The following is an 18,600-nucleotide window of genomic DNA, read 5'->3' on the forward strand; positions in this document are numbered from 1 at the left end:
AATTTATTTTTGGTAGGGGGAAGTGGAAGCGTAGATGTAGATAAAGTAGATTGTGGGTGGCTGCCGTTTTTTTTGCTTCGTTTTTCGGTAGACTTGTGGGTGGTGTCTGCCACAAACGGTGGCAGCTGCAGCTCATTGCACAGCTCCGTGTCTACGTGCAGAACTAAAACTGTTTGCAAGGTCATTCGCTGCTGGGTTTCCGTTTTTCTTTTGCTTCGCGGTTTTTTTTATTTGATTTATGCGCCGCAATTGCGTAATGCATTTTTAATTGTTGTCAGAGCTTGCCCCAAGATGTGGCAGATGAGCAAAAAAGAAGAAGCAACTTTTGCCTTACATTGTGAAATTGCGCACGCTGTCGCTTAAGCACGTACACCGCAACAAACAACAACAACAACAGCAGCGGAGAGATGTGAGATGCGACGTCGCGACAGCGAATGAAGCGGCAAACGAGCGACCTTGACACATTTCTCAAGCTGGGCGTTCCGCAAAGTCAACGACCCAACGACCGACGTTGAGAGTGAGAGCGCTGCTTGCTGCTGTTGCTAGCCTCTTTGGTAATTACAAAACAAAAGACTCAGGCAACGAACTTGAACTGATAATTTCGTATCGAGCGCGCAGCGATCGTAACTGCGGCAGCTCGAAAGTTTTCAATGGCAACGCGTATGTAGATCAATATTTGAGATATGAACGATTTATTAAAGAGCTTGTTTGTGTATAGAGAAAGCTAAGAAATATCTAGAAAATTCTATTATACAAAAAGAAATAATTATAAAAAATGTAATGAACATGAAAAGATGTTGGTATAGATATTGTTAAAAAACAATAATTTTGAATTGTTTATAAGAATAATCTAGAAATTTGTTAGAACTAACAAAAATATAAAGTATCAAAAAGTCATAATAAAGAATTGAATTATATTTAATTTATGTTAATAACAATGATGTATGATGATGTAACTATGATGTATTGTTATGAACATTTCAATAATTTAAACAAGAAGGACAATGCATTAATATTCTCAAAATATACCAATTAATATACTGAAAAAATACTGAACTGTGCCTAACGCTGTATTTGGTATATTGATATACTATTACATTCAAAATATACCATAGAGAAAAAACTTAAAGACAACATTTGGTAAATCGATATACTATTACATCTAAAATATACCATATATTATAAAATATACTGAAGGCTTTACTTGGCATATCGATAAATTACATTCATATTACATTGAACATATACCATTGAGTACAAAATATACCGAATGTTATATTTGGCATATCGATATACTAATACAAAAAAATATACCAGATTGTCAACCAAAGCAACGAAGATCCGAAATCAGCAGTTCGATAAAATTATTTCATTCATTATTAATCATTATTAACTTACACAATATTTATCTTATTTACCAACATTTTAGAATATGTAGCTTTGTATAAATCAAAAATCGTAACTCTAGATCTAGCTACCTTTGGTAGCCTCTACAAGATAGTAAATGAATAAATACAGTTGCACCTTTTTGTGAAATAAAATAATGTGACGAAATAAAAGTCATCGATAAAGCAATACAATATCAGGTTGATTAATTTTCAAAACACATATACAAATTAGGAATAATTTATGAAGTTCTTAGAAAATTCAATCGTTATCAAATGTTTACATTTCAATACTTGTTTTCGATTCAGAGGTAAACACAATTGCTAAAATTTAGAAGAAGGCAGCCAGAACTTTCTTTATTGTATAATTAAATTTAATATTTAATACTAGATTTAATATTATAAAATAAAAATAAGTTAGATAAAGCTTTCTTTGCTATATAGAGCACAACTTTTACGACTAAATTTGCTTTTCATTCTGGTTAAACCCAACTCCAGACGCGCCTTTACTTATATCACATATATGAGTATTGTAAGTTTATTTAGTAACTGTGTTTGCCAAGTACACACACATTACAACAAAAAAAAAGAAAACAAAAGGCAACAATAATCCGTAGCAATATATTTCATAATTTCAACGCAGCAGCTTCAATCGGATAATGCGGCATGGGAAATCCCCCTCGAAAGCAGCTGACTTTATTCTCTACCCCACTTGCTCCAACTCTTTCCCTCTCTGTCTCCCTCTCTCTTACTCTGTCACACTCTTTATCTGCCTCTTACTCGCACATTTGTGTTGTCATCTTTTGAAGTAAATTTTGTTTATCATCGCCGCAGCGTCGTCTTCGCGTTTTATTTGTTGTTGATGGTCAGTTTTGTTTTGTTTGACAATGACGCAGCGCATTTTCCAGGGCGAACCTGTCGAACCCAGCAACAACAACAACAGCATCAGCATCTCTCCGCATGCAACTAGCAATCGATTTTCTCGCAACTTGTTGCTAATTTTTGCACGCTCCTTCAAATTGCTTAGCACAATATTTACACCCCCCGCTAAGTGGAGCAGCAAAATTTGAATTCGCAGTTGGAGGCGAATTCGTTGCCAATGTTAGGCGTGACCTAATGCATGGCTGCCCCAACCGAGACCCCAGACCACAGAACCTTGAAGCCTGCAAATTTAAAGACAATATTTTCCTTTTGGCCACAGGCATTAATGTCACTCACAGCTGGACAAGATTACCCATTGCCTGGGGTCGTGCTTTGCTTTTCATAAATGCCAGCGGCCTTGCAAGCGGCTTAAACGCTGCGTTAAGCTCTTGCCACTAACCAGCTGCTGGCTGCTGTACGGTGTACGGTGTAAAGCTCATGGTGGCTTTAATTACAGTTATTCTGGTTAACGGTGTCGCGCCTCTGACTCTGACTGACATTTGCATAGATCAACAAAGACGTCCAAGTTCGTTGCCTAAGTCATTTGATTGACTAATGCGCATGGCTGCATTCAAACGCCGATTATGCTATCAAACGATATTAGCTTACACATATATATTGATGTGATTAAAGATAAAGACTATTTTACATACATTTGTGTATAAAATAGCGATACAATTCACAACTCTTAAAATGTAAATTCACTTGAAGATAACAATATAAAGATAAAGGTTTTTGAGTAGATAAAGTCAACCCAACATTTTTAGTTCTATGTTGCAAACTTATTGGCTTTTAAAGCAAGTAAATCCATCGACGAAAAGATTTTACTGGTCATAATATAAAATAATGGCAACAATGGCCTAAAATGTTTGAATATTTAAGCTGCTTGTTATACAAAGAAAATTCAAATTGTCAGAAGTAATTCTTGAAAAATGTAGCTAAATTTTTCAATTCAAAGATTCTAATTTGATATTTTCGAAAATCGAAAATTTATGTTTGAAGTACAACGCCAAATTTACAAAAGTCGCATTTAAAGACTTTTGTTATCTTATCCTAAATCGCTATATGAGATTTTTATACTACGATTTAGTAGAATCAATGCTGTTATACACAAAACAGTAATATTTAAAAATGAGTTCTACTACGAAGTAATTCTTCAAATATAAAGCTCAGTTATTAAAAGTCAATTCTCGTTGAAGCTTAAATATTAGTATATCTATTACACTTACGAATTTTTAAAGTTTAAGCATACAACATAAATATTCTACAAAGTGTTCTTCTATAAAATGAATTAAGAATTCTTAAAAAATTAATCCATGTTTTGAAAAGTTAAACCCGAAATCAAATCAGCTGTCCACGCTTTCAAAATAACTAAGCAGCTTAAGCGTTAGAATATCTGTTACAAAAATTCAATTGACCAGGTTTTAAAACTGTCATACGCTAAAGAGATTAACTGTACTACAACAGTTATATTATGCAATTGATTGAAGTATTTCATCAAAAGTATTTTCTAGATTTGCAAAAGATAAGTTGTTTCTCGCTCTTCCGAAATAGAAGAAGTTGAAGAATCATAAGATCCGTTACACTTATACAACATTGATTGTACAAATGTCATACGCATAAGAGCTTGTTATACAACAGTTGCATAATCATGTGAATCAAGCAGAGTATTACATTAAAAGTTTATTCCACTCTTTCAAAATAGTAGAAAAAGAAGAAGTTTAAGTAATAAAATATCCGTTACACAAGTTCGATTCACAAATGTTAAAACTGTCATACGAAAAAAAATTTAACTGTTTTATAACATTTAATAACCAGAACTAGAATAGCCAAGTGAATCATGCAGAGTATTTCATTAAAAGTGTATTCCACTTTTTCAAAATAGTAGAAGAAGAAATTTAAGTAATAAAATATCTGTTACACAAATTGAATTCACAAATTTTAAAACTGTCATACGAAAAAGAGTTTAACTGTTATACAACAGTTGTATAACCAAGTGAATCATGCAGAGTATTTCACCAAAAAATGTGCTTTGCAGTAGCTTTTATAAATCATGACTGTTGACAACTCATAAACTTATCCTTCAATCGGTACATTGATTCTGTCTTCGCACACACACACACTTATATACATATATGTATACACACACACTCCCAATTTGGCTTCCCTTAGGCAGAACGCATAATTCGCAGCCACTTTTGAAGGGCAGAAGTCTGTTAAAAGTTAAAAGTAGAAACGCAAAAAAGCGAATTCAACGTAAATGCTAACCGCAGTTGAAGGTTTTGGAGCCAAGCATTTATATTTTATGCATATCAATGTAAATAATTTGCATGCTCGTTATTTATTGCTAATTGTTTTGCGGCCAGCATGAGATTTGATTGCTACCGAAAAAAAAAACAAAAAAATGAAGCATGCCACTCGCTTTGCGGCTTTCTTCCTACTTGACGAACATTTTGCATGCATACCAACAATTTTTGAATTGTTATTAATATATAATTTATGAATTTATTTCAACTTCTTTTGTTGTTGTTGTTGTTGGCTGCTGAGCGTAGCCAATTGATTTGCAATTTGCGAATAAATTCGCACGTTCAATAACCGATAAGCGATGCGACATTGATATTGTTATAATATTTACCCTCCTTTCCCTTCCCCCTCTCCTGCTATGCTACGACGGCACGCTTAATCATTTTGCTAATTTTGCGATTAATTAAGTATTAATGCTTCAAGCATTTGTTGATTTTTTGACCATGTTACAATTTGCAGCATTTTAAAGTCGAAATCATTTTTTTGGTTTTTATTCAACACTCTAAGCGTTTGTTATTAATTTTCAATTTGTTTACTGCCAATGTTGTTGTTGCTGTTGTTGTTGTGGTCTTTTATTGTGTTCCTGCTCTTTGTTGCAGAGCCACTTTGTTGCTGTAGCTAATGCTCAGTTTTATTAAACATTAAACAAGAGAGCTTCGTAGTTCGCTTAATGCGATTCTTCGTGTACGTATACTTAATATTTTCGCGCTGCCTTCGCGACCTTCGTCACTTAGCTGGAATAACAAGAGAGGCGGCGGGTGGAGAAGGGAGGGAGGGAGGTAGAGAGGGACGGAGGCGCATTAGGTAAGTGCGAGTTTCAGTCGGCTGGACACGCACTTAATGCGGAACTGGAAGAGTCGGAAGAGCTCGAGTTTTGGCCCTCGCTTGATCACTTTGGTTTGGTTTTGCTTTGCTTTGACTGGGGCTCGGCCACTTGATTAATTACAAAATCAGTTAGTTAATGGCGCCAAATGTAAGGCACTTCCACTTCTAGAGTCGCACAACTCGAAACTCAACTTCCACTTCCTCGTTTCAATTAGACTTCAATTGTGCAACGAAGCGCAAGAGCAGCTGAACACAGCTGTCATCATTAACAACATCTGCATCAAGTACATCATATATTCCAATTCAGTTCCTATTTCTCGATTCTGAATCGATTTTCAATTTTGGACTTTCAATTTGATTCCCACGCCGCAACAATATTACATTAATTATTCACAGCATTTGCCCCACTTGACATACGTCAAGCTTCACACATATTGATAGCCAGCGCATCCAAATTATCTACTATTGCCTTATAAATAATAATGATGAGTAGGGATGGCAACTCAATGTCAAAATCGTTCGATTAACGATGAGTATTAATCGAAGAAATGTAACAATTAGAGGTGGAGAACTATCGATAGTCTGCGCCATCGATAGTGATTGATAGTTCCCATAAACTATCGACGATAGTTGTCGATAGAGCAGTAAAAGAAAATAATTTAATTAGTTTTGAAATAATCCATATGTATTAAAAATATGAGAGTATGAAATTTCCAATCTTTATCTGAAAATAATAAACAATTATAATTTGAATAATATGATTTTTTTAATTTTTATCGATTCAGGATGCATTTAATCGAACTCCTTTTTCGATACTCTTGAATTGCTAAGTGAAACTATGTTATCGATTATTGTGTATCACATATTTAATTAATTATTAATCGCAATCAATCGAAGAAATATGACAATATCAAATAACCACGATTATTTAGTTGTCTAATCGATAAGGATGCAATGTATCGAACTCCACTTTTCGATACTATTGAATTGCTAAGTGAAACTATGTTATCGATTATTGCGTATCGCATAATTAATCGTGCCATCGCTAAGCTTGAGACAGGTTCAAGTTCGTAATTGTTAAAGGTGGCGAGTTCTACAAACATTTCCATTTACAATTCGATCGATCGGGGGGAAACAGCTGTTGCCAGTTGCTTGTCGAGTTGAGTTGAGCAATTAGACACATATTGCCAATCTTGTTGAAAGGAAAAGGGCCAATGTGGATGTGTTATGTGATTGCCGATGCAAATATTGCAAATCATGGCAATTACGTGCACTCGTCCACGGCCATTCGAGACGACTTACTGGCTGCTGACTCTGTGACTGTGACTGTGATTGTGACTTACAGACCGATTTAGAGACTTTGCCGACATACCGACCCACCGTCCGTCATCCAATCGAAATAGCTATAAAATTAGTTGGCTACGTGCACTCGTATTAATTATTGTCTCCGCAGAGAGGCTGCGAGAAACTGAACTCAACTTAATCAGCGGGGGGGGAGGAGAGGGTCTACATTCAACAGGTGGAGGCTTGGACTGCAGCTGCTGCTGCTGCTGTTGGAAGTTCAGCTAATTTACACTGCTCTGCAAGGCAATTCAGCATTTTATGCAAGAAGAAAGTTACGTAGTACAAATTTTATTGACTATTAACAATACTCTTGACACTGATCAGCCATATAATTAGAAACCATAAAATTTAATTAATTGCCGCATTGATTTGGCTGAAAATAATACTTGAAACATTTTCAACAGACGTGTTTTTTTATGAGAAGTTGCTTTTTATGAACTTTAAGTTTAATGGTTAAGTTATATTAAAAATGCCAGATATTCTAATAACTACGAGTTTAGTACAAACTGGTTGTTAACGCAATAAATTCTGACTGCCAAAAATTAAAGCGTTTAAATTAACAAATTATGCAGAGATATTTCACAAGTTTGCAGAGCTCATAAAAATATCTTTTGACTCATAATTAACTGAAATTAAATCAAATTGCATTTTTAATTGTAGTATAAATACCTTTTAGAATTTAAAATTATCTATTATTAGTGAAGAATTATCAGGAATTTACCGAGTTAGAATAATAGAATAATAATACAAACAAAAATATAATTTAGTTGCTGTTTTATTTGATTAACAAATTTGGATGTGTTATGTTTGATGTACATATTAGTTTAACAGCAACGTACTAAATGTTAAGCAACACTTGCATTTTGTATGTTATTTAGCAGAGATTAACTCTGTTAATAGTAAGCACATATGTTATGCTAAAGTTAGTCTCTAGTAAAAAGGTTTCAAATAGAACCTAAATTTTACATGTAAATATTTACATTTTTTTTTTTACATTCTAAATATTTGTTGTACTCTTATAATATTCTATTTAACTGGTCAGCGCTAGTAAATTTACGCTAGGTTATAAATTAATTTATAGTCTTTGCCTTTAATAAATAAATATATTTCACTGGTTACCTAGTATTTTAATGGAAAATTCAGTAAACTAACCAATCAGTTGCCAACAATTTTGCACAGATGATAAAACTATATATTAAATGTTTTTTGTATAATATGTCAAGATTCAACAGCATGCATAATATTCAACTATTTAATTAAATTTCTTTAGTAATTGAATTACAAGCAATACATTTATTTTATGTGCAAGTAATAATGTATATTCTAAAATTTTCCTGATGACTATATTTTCCTGTCTAATATTTTATTTAACTGGTATTTTAATAAACAATTAATATGATATAAAGAAACTCACTAATATGTTACCCAGTCTTAATGTGATTAAATTTAAAACTTTGCCCATATAATAAAGACTGATTTACAAAGTTCTTTTCAAGATTTACTGTCAGTAATTTGTAAGATATAAAATTAAATTTTAACTGTAATCGCATTACAAATATTTACTTTTTTCAGAAAAAATCTATTTCATTTGTTATTATTATTATTATTTTATTTAAATATAATAATTGTCTTTCGTCTAACCATATCACTTTGTTTTTACCCATATATGTTCACAATTGGCATCCAACTGTTGAGACATATAATAATATATAAAAAATACGTAGCGTACATTGGAAAACTGCTATTTCTGTTAATTAATAAAAAAACAATTTACTTATTGTCTAAACAGACAAATTGTAAATAAAGAAGAAAAAATATGTGAGCAATTCAATTGTTCTATGATCATAAATTGCTCTTAATACTTTTATTTTATTATACATTTATTTTATTTTCTTTCACTGATATTCGCACATTTTGTTGAGCAGTGTTTTGTCGCCGTGCAATTTGTAACTAATTCGAAATTCAAATATGTGTCATTTGGCCAACGCAACAATTTTGTTGTTTTTTGTTAAGTTTTTGCATCTGTTGAGTTATGAATGCAAATGCGCAATGCAACAACTAACTCTGACAGTTGCCTCTGTCTATCGATGTAGTGCATCAGCCGCAAACACAGATGTGCCCCCAACAACAACAACAACAGCAGCAGCAACAACAACAACAGCAGCAACAAAAAGCAAACGTAGCAGCAAATTAGACACGATTGCAGCCAAACACGACTCTCGAGTCAAGCTGAGTGCATAGAACAGATAGATATATTTATATAGAAATCTCTTGAGTATATGTATATATAGAATATATAGCTTATATGACGGCGCATGCTTGAATTCATTAGGCAAACTGAAGAGTCAGAAGTGAGAGGAGGGCAATTGGTAGCCATATGAATGATATTCATCAGTTACCCTTTTTTTGTGCTAATTGGTCTTAAATTGCAGTTGCCAGGGGAGCGTAAGAGTGTGTGAGGGGGGTGGAGAGGGGGAAGGAGGGGGTCTTGTCTAGGGCACAGCTGTGTGCATAAGTTGAGACTGACACCGAGACCGAGAATGAGATTTCTATTTGCAAGCATTTATTAAGCTGCTGCCTTTGCACAGCTGGCAGCGTTTATCACACACACACGCCCCCTCACCAACTAGCTCCCCCCCCCTTTCCCCTTCACACCCCTCACTTGACAGCTGTCAAAGAAGCACTCACACATTCACACACACCGACACAAAATGATTGATATGTACAATCATTGCATTCATTTAAGAATTTCAGAATTCAAGCACAACCTGCGTTATGTAATGAAATTTCAATTCAATTGAATTCAATGCAAAACAATTGTGAAATCGTTTTTAACGGATTTAATACCGATAAAGTCGCTGACTCGAAATATTACGCGATGATTCAGTTATATGCAAATCAACGCGCAAATATTTTGTTGTGGTTTGGTTTTTTTTTCGTATTGAATTTATTTTGTTTTTATTTTTGTTGTTCGTCTTTTTTTTGTTTTGTGTGTGTTTGTGTGTTTTTTTGTGGAATTCTTGTGCGCATTCTTAGGAAATCTCACATATAAAAACCGACAGATACTCGGACAATGGAAACGCAGCTGGCGCCAACGAAATAAACAGCAAAAAAACAACTCAACAGTAAACGAATTTATCACAGCTACTTTAAGCATACTCTAGCTGAGTGGCTAAGTTAGCTGAGCGATGGAGTTTGTTTCAAATATTTATAAATTTGGCTGCTCTTACTTTACTTTTGGCATTCTAAAATTTAATTCGAAAACACGAATTACAATATAAAAATAAATAAAAAGTAAGAAAGTTACAGTTGAGGTTGAGATACCTGAATCTTGCGGAATTATTCTTAAAATATACCAAATTAATATACCGAGAATATATCGATATATACCCAAATCTATATTCGGTATTTCGATATACTGGTATTTTGATATAGTACTGCGTTCAAAATATACCGAAGGTTTTATTTGGTATATCGATATAGTACTGTATTCAAATTATACCACAGAAAAAAATATGCTAGATTGACAACTGAAATATATTGAAGTATATTCGGTATATTTATATAGTACTAGATTCAAAAAATGCCATAGATTACAAAATATACCAAATTGTCAGATGTATAAAAAGAAAAGTTAGTCGTAGCTCCTTCAACTTAAATGAAAAACGATACGCGTGAGAGAAAATCTTCCTTTTATGCTTCTGATAATTAATTCCATTTTAATGTTGGCTGGTAGAAAGCTACACTTGACAATCTGGTATATTTATTACTCTAGGGTATATTTTGAATGCAATATATCAATAAACCAAATATACTTCAATATTTTGTTGTATTTCCTTCAACTTAAATGAAAAACGATACGCGTGAGAGTCACAAAAATATCCTCTTATGCTTTTGGTAATTAATTCAATTTTATTGTTCCCACCCAAAATTTGAAATGCAGATTTAAGTTGAACTATTTTTAAACTTTTTGGGTGTCCAATAAAACAAAAGTTTCACATAACTTAAGTTTCACAAAATTTGCTAAGCATTTGATTGGGAATTATTTGGGCCAAGCGTATTGAATCTTCGTTTTCGATCTTAGTTGATGCTAATAATTTTGCGTTAATTCTTGTTTTTATTAAAATTTTTATTGCTGCTGCTGTTGTGGTTGATAGTGTTGCGTTTGTTGCTTGCTGGAGGAGATCTGAGCGTGACGTTGTTGTGGTTATTGTTGGTCAATGAACGCGATTGTTTATAAATGATTTCCAGTTTTCTTATGGCTATTTTCGAGACTAGCATTTTCGTCTGAAGTCTCCAAGTCTCAAGTCTCATGTCGCGCTGTTTATAACGTACCCATCAAATTGTATAATTAAATTATGAATATTGTAGTTTTATTTATAAATACGCATAAATTGCTGCTAATAAACTTCATTTTGTTGATGATGCTGCCTTCTTCTTTTTCTCGCTTTTATATTGCCAAATTATTGTATTGTTTTTCTTGTGGGTGTTTTGCACATCATTATGAAGTTAGTTATACTTGCCTTTGCTTTTAGAGTTTTCTTGTTTTGTTGATTGGGGAGTTCACTTTATTTTTTGTTTGGGTTTTTTTTCTCTTGTACACTTTTGGCAAATGAATTTGCAGTTTATTACCACGCCTTGTAACAGGAATTTTATGTTCGTTAACTGTTTATTTTTGTTGCTTACAACATTGCGCGACAAAAGAGACACAAAAGTGATGAACCGCCGGAGTCGGGCAACGACAAAAGTCAACTGTCGCTCAATGGGACGACACTCGAGGCGTTTAATGGCCAAATAAACGCGACAAGCTTCGAAAATTCGACGATAACAACAACAACAGAGCTGAGCAGAGAGCAGAGCAGAGCAGAGAGCAGCGCTGCCCTCTGCCTGCAGCTCATCAATTTTTCATTTAATTTAAATTTAGCTAGTTGTGTTTTTTTTGTTTTCTGTACGTGCAAAGTCTAGACGAAGAGCGAGACGAATTCTGTTTGCCTTGCATTCCGTTGTCGATGACGTGCACCTGATGACGTGGCACAGTCCATATTGTATCTGTACATTAGGGAGCTGCTGCTTCTGCTTCTGTTGCTGCTGTCACGTACAATCGAAATTCTCAGTCGCAGTCTCAGTCTCAGTTCATTTAATTCGATTTTTAATTCGATTTACGCATACGTGACAAAGCTCTCAATTGAATTGAAGAGCGAGCGATGCGTTTGCTTAGCTACCGAATTCAGTTGCCAGTTGCCAGTCTGTTTATTTGCCTGCGCTTGGCCAGAGGTCAGCGTCTTGTCAGCGCTTTTCATACTTTATATATTGTAGAACGTGGCACAGCAAGTTCGTTGCCTAAGTCTTTTGTTATGACTGTTCAACTGAAGTGCGCGCGATGAGTGTTGCACTACCGGAAGTAAAGCGTCGCTGGTGACCAATCAAGGCGACTGTTTAATAAGCACAATTAATTCGTTCGAGTACATTCAAGTCGCTATAAAATTTGATACATATGAAAGCGTTTAAGAATTTTTGATATTTATGAAAAGTGTTGCATATGCATTGAATATTCCAAAAATGTACTTGCAATTTAGTCTGATAGACAATTCAACTTTTGTAATTCTAAAAACTAAAATTATTTGAATATCGTAAAGATTAGAAATGTAAAAAGATTCCTGACATAGAAATTCAGTTTTTATACTATAAAGTTGTTGAAAAATGTTTAAACGAATTTGAATCATTTTTGACGTTTATCAAAAGGGCAGACTTTACTTGATATCTGGAAGAAAATTCTACATTTGTAATGAAATTGGAAATTATTATTATTTATTTATCTGATGACTATAATATATCCCAAAAATATTCTTCAAATTTCTATGGAATCTTCGAAACATAAACATAATTCAGTTTTGAATAATTTTTTTATTTAGAAAAGAAATTTCAGCAACATTTACATATTATTCAATCAAAGAAAGATCTCAATTTGTTTAATATTGTTAGTAAATGGTTAAAAGAATCATGTGGATGACAATGTGGTACATTTTGCACTGTATAGTAAATTTTAAATGTAGAACAATCTCAATATATCAAATGGAGGCCTTGAATTTTTTTTAGCATTTTGTGGTATATTCATTTCAGTATATTTTTTAAATGTTGTACTTTTATCCGTATACCAAATATATCTCTTGATATATTTTTTGTATTTTTGTGGTATATTAATTTGGTATATTTTAAGAATAATACCACACAGTTGCTTTTATTCACAGTCGGTAGCTGTAGCTTTCTTACTTGCATTTATAAAATGCTCCGAATTCAAATTTTCTGGAAATTTGCAATTAATCTAATAGGTTATATATAATTATATATGTAATTGAAATTCTGAAATATTTAAACAAATTGATTTATTTTTAATATTTATTAGGCGACTAGAATAATCAAAAAAGTGTTCTACAAATATACTTATTAAAATCTTTTTGTTTCATGAATAACTTCAGAGTCTCAGTAGAGTGACACCAAAATATTATTTCATGCATGTCCCAAACAACCGCCAAAATAAGTTGCAATAATTTGATGTTATGTTATTGATATTATAAAATCGCAGTAGTTGAAACCAAAAATTGTGGGAGTGGACAACGTATGTATGTGTGTAGTTAAGGCCACGTTTAGATAGCCTAATTTTATAAGCCTAAGCTGTCCTCAATTGGCAAATTGCAACCGAACTGAACTGAACTGAACTGAACAATTCACAGATGATTGATGTCCACATGAATCCACTGAGACACAGACAGAGACACTTACAATGCGAAATGATTGTTATGCTCGTAGTATTGGCAACGAGTTGAGCATTTGTAATGAAGTGCACGATATGCGATAAGCCACGATTGACACTAGAAATCATTCATAAATTTCAATCTTAATGAACAGCGTGCAGAAATCGAATTTCGAAATTTGATGCTAACGAAAAAAACAGATGGCAAAAAAGAAAAAAAAACCATTTCAAGATCTGACTCAATAATTAATTGAGCTTTTATGCGAATAAAAAAGCGCGAACATAAAAACGGTAGCACACAAGCTGAACCGCTAAATGACAGTTAAAAATTCAATTCTCGACGCTGATCTCGAGGCATTGATATGCTGATATTGATAAGCTGGGGCTAGGCATTGATAAGGCGGCCAGGGTTGAGGCGGCATGAATTCAATTTGAGTCGAGTTCGCGTTGAGTTGAGTTTGAAATCAAGTTAATGCTTCCTGTGTAGCTGGCTGAGCACAAGATGACATTGAACTTCCCTCGTGCACGTAGCCTTAACAAAAACAAAAACGCGAAAACATTAAACAAAAATATGGGTAATTGTGTCTGCCATTATTATCGTTGCTGCTGCTGCTGCTTTTATCATTATGCCTGACAATTATTGTTTCGGTTAACAACAACATTGAGCGCGAGTAGTTCTAGAAATAACACACACAGAGACCAGACTAGACCCAGGCCCACTGAGCTAGGCCCAGCCGAAGGTTCCTCAGCTCATTAGAAATTCTGAAACACTTTGTTCGAAGCAAAAAACCCAGCACGAATCGTCATCGTCATTGTCATCGTCGTCGTCGTCGTCTGCTTTACGAGTATGCTCCACTTGGAAGGCACCTTGCGTAATAGATTTGAGAAAACGCTTCGCATGGAATTTCAAATAATACTTAAAAGATATTCTAAATATTATTATTAATACTAGTTCATGACTAACGCAGCAACAGTTAACAGTTAATTGCACTGACGATGATTTATTGATTCGACAGCAATGCGGAACCACAGATTACGGCTTTCCTCTCAACCTCTCAACACACACATCCAAAATGCCGCCAAAACTGTGAATTGTACGTGGACTTCGCCCGGAGCAAACATCTCCACACAACGCCCAATTTGCTGTGCGTTTTGCGATCCGGTTAGCTTCAATCCGGAGTTTGAAGTTTGCGGCTCGCGTTCCCTCTCTTCGAAAAAAATGATGACAGCAAAATGCCGTCAAACAATTAAGGCTAATTCGACAGCAGCAGCAGCATCCATTCGATATTTTGCAGCTTTTTGGCATGCTGCCGAAATATTCCAAAAAAGATCAAACAATCATTAATCACAGTTCATGCGGGCTGTGGAGAGGGATTGCGGGGGGTTAGACAAATTATTTGTCACAGCAGCAAAACAAAACAATTAACTAATGAATACATACGTGTATTTAATATTCGCTTATTTCTTCTCAGCAGCGGCACCCAAGTTCAAAACTCCACGCGACCCGAAGCCAAAGGCAATTTTGACGCCCTAAAACTCACTCAACCCGGAAGTATGTTGTATATTTTTGTACTCGTCGTATCTCGCGGGCTAACGGAGTGGTTCCATTTTCATTAGGGAGCCAATTAAATTTAGTTGGAGTATAAACTGCCATGATTTATGGCGTGCAAAGCAGTTAACATGCTAAATGGACACTAAATCGCTTAATAAGCTAAATACTGGTTCGCTATTATATACCCTATACTAAATATATTACATTTTGGTTGTTTAGTTACTATAATAATGACTAAATGTGTGTAGATTATTATTTACAATGCAATATAAATTTGTAAACAAAACTGTCAAAATTGTGTGACCAATAATTCATAAAGAAATCGATTATTAGCGTAACATGTAGTGAAAGAAAAATACCGATAATTTAAATAAAAGAATTGTTATCGATAACAGCCAGGAGTAGGGAGAAAATTTGTATTCCAATGGTTAGATCGCAAAGAAGAAACGAGATTGAAAGGAAAAAGTAATAAAAAATTAACTTATTTCTTCGTTAAAACCAACATTACAATATGCTAACAATGGTTTATTTTAAATGTTGGCCATTTTAATTTCATTCTTAGCGATTTTTAATTATGCAATATTCTTAATTTAGCAATATTGAAATGTGTATTTAATTTTATTAAACATTTCTTCAGACCATAATTTCTTAATTGTTTTTTTTAAACTCTTAATATATATTTTAATTATATATAATTAGTAATAATGAAAATTCGTAACATATTGAATAATATTTTAAATAATTTCTTTACATCAACCAACGGAAAGATCGTCTCTACAATTAAAAGTTATTTAATATTAAATACTCTTTCTTTCATTTTTATTTTAAAATATTATTTTCATTGATAAATTTTAGCTTTCTCTATTGTTTTTGCAGAGTGACTGGTGAAATATTATAAAGAATCATGCCGCTCTCACTCTAATTAGTAATCTCTTTGATCTATTCCCTTCTTTTTTTACTACAATTTTACTACCCGAATTTGTTGTTCAGAGCAGAACTGGAACAATGCGAACTTCTTAAATATTTTATTCGCAAACTTTAAACACATTTGCTGAATGGCTTTTTTGCCCATTGACTTTTTTCTATTTTTGGCTGCGTTTGCTTTTCATTAATCGCTGCAAAATGATGTTGGCAAATTTTATATTATTATTGTCATACTTGGCGCAGTTCTCTTTGTTGTTAATGATATTGTCAGAGGCATCGACACCGACATCGACTCAACGTCGACTTCGACAGCGGCATCAGGTGTATTTCTTATTGATTCTGGTTCCTCGATATTTTGCCTTTTGTTATTGAAGTGAGAAGTTTGATAAGTTATGCCATTTGTTTGTCTTTTATGGAGGCTGTTTATTTCTCTTTTTTCTTCTTCTTTTTTTGTCTTAGAATAGATCAAAAATAATTAAATAACATTACAATGTAGTTTTGATTCATAGATTTCAATGTTTTTTTTTTTCTTTTATGGCTTCCGCATTTGTTTCAACACTTAATGAGTTGGAATGGAACATAAAACAGGTCACTGGAACGCTAATGATTAGCGTTTTCCAACACTGAAAATGGTGGTGATGAAAGCTGTGTGGCTTAAAATTGATTTTGTAATTACATTTCATAATGTTTGTTAATAAAATTTGATGCACAGATTTATTAGCAAAATAAACGATCAATTTCATTATCTTTATTTGTTATTGTTCTTCGTCTTCTTCTTCTTCTTCTTTGGCGTCGACTGCTCGTTGTTCTTTTCTTATTCATCGCTTATTTTTAGATATTCGATCCAAGTACAGGTATAAAAATGTACAGAGGGGAATACGCAGAGTGCTATTTTTAAAATAATTCTCCACAGCGAATTAAGGTTTTTATTTATAAATGTAAAGACATAATGGCTAACAATTAGCTAACTTTGAGTTTAACTTGGCTCAACACTTCCGCAACTGTGGGAAGTCGACAATAGAAATACAAACTAAAGGTTTATGGACGAGCTGTGTTTTTTTTTTGCATTAAGTGCCAAAGAGCAGCATTCGGTTGGTAGCGAAAATAGGCTCCGCTTAGAACTCAATCGGACTCCGACTCCAACTCCGATTCGACTTGAGTCTCGAACCCGCATAGCCTTTAAAATGGGCATAAAAAGTTTGGGTCAAGTGTGCACACGATTTTGTTGTTTATGCTTAACGACACTCCATTAATTCTGTAATCGTTTAATTGTATTAATTAAATTTATTGCTTGAACGCAGCATTTAATGTCACTGGCTCTCCGACAATTAATCAAATTCGTGTATCGATGCCAAAAAATACCTAAACGAATCTTCAATCGATGACGTCAAATAGAGTATATAGAGTAGAATATTCATGTTTTGTTTCACCCACCCTAAACAAAAAAAAAGAAGAATAAACTTCTTCCCCTCGACCGCCCCCAGCTTTTGGTAGCTGGCCAAGTTTACAGCTATTGTTGAGTTGACAAGTTGGTCAATGGGTTATTATGATAATGAACTCAATTACGGCATAAACCAAACAGCTTTAACCATAGCCGGACGACCGCCAGTCGAGCTGTTGTAATTTGCTTGGCCTTGGGGCCGTTGTTGCTTTGGCAGATTTCACAGCTAGAGAAACTCTGACTCTGACTCTGCCACTGACTCTGACTCTGACTGTGAATCTGACTGTGACTATGGCTCAGTTTCGGCTTCTATTTCTATATCCATTTCGGTTTCTATTATAGAGTATTCTGCCTTTACACACACTAACAATGCCAACCGCAATACAAAATGTTGTAGAAGAAAACGGACAAAGCAACCACACGCCTGGAGGTCAGTCGACGTTGATCGGGTTAAGCAAATCAAGTTTACAATAGCTCAGCCATCCGACAGCAGACTCAATTACAACCAATACGAAGATCGGCAGTAGCAAAACATTAATTAATTAACAATCAAAATGAAGAATATCGCTTTGATGTTCAGCTGAATTCATTTCTAAATTCGAGTTCAAGTACAACTCCCAAAACTGATGTTGAAGGCAACATCAGAGAGATGAAACCACCAACAATCACAGTTAAATTCTTAATGTGGCCAATTGCTTAAGCATATCACAAAAATGTTTGATTTCCTCCCAAACAACAATTCGCACGACACATCAATTGAAATAGTTAATATGCCGTGCTTGGCAATGGCAGCAAATCGCTACTGTACTCGTAAAGTGCTGGCGCTCACTTTTTTTTCGTTTCGTTTTGTTTTTTATTTATTGATTTCGCTTGCCAGAAATCAATCAACAATTTGTTCGCAGGCATTAGGAGCCAAGCAATTGTTTGCTTGGCCTTCATTAAAATCAAAATCACAAAAAAAAATTTGTATTTTGCGAACTTGAGCCACTCGGACGTAATTACTGTCAAGCGGAATCGGAATCGGAATCTGAATTCCATGCCAAAAAAAAAAGAGAAAAATAATGCAAATGGAAACAGTCCGGCGGCTGCCTCGAAAAGTCCAACGACTCTTGCGTCAAGTGCCAAATGTGGCGACAATTAGGCTTAACGAGTG

Source organism: Drosophila sulfurigaster, chromosome 3, assembly GCF_023558435.1.
Source record: "Drosophila sulfurigaster albostrigata strain 15112-1811.04 chromosome 3, ASM2355843v2, whole genome shotgun sequence".
NCBI lineage: Eukaryota > Metazoa > Arthropoda > Insecta > Diptera > Drosophilidae > Drosophila > Drosophila sulfurigaster.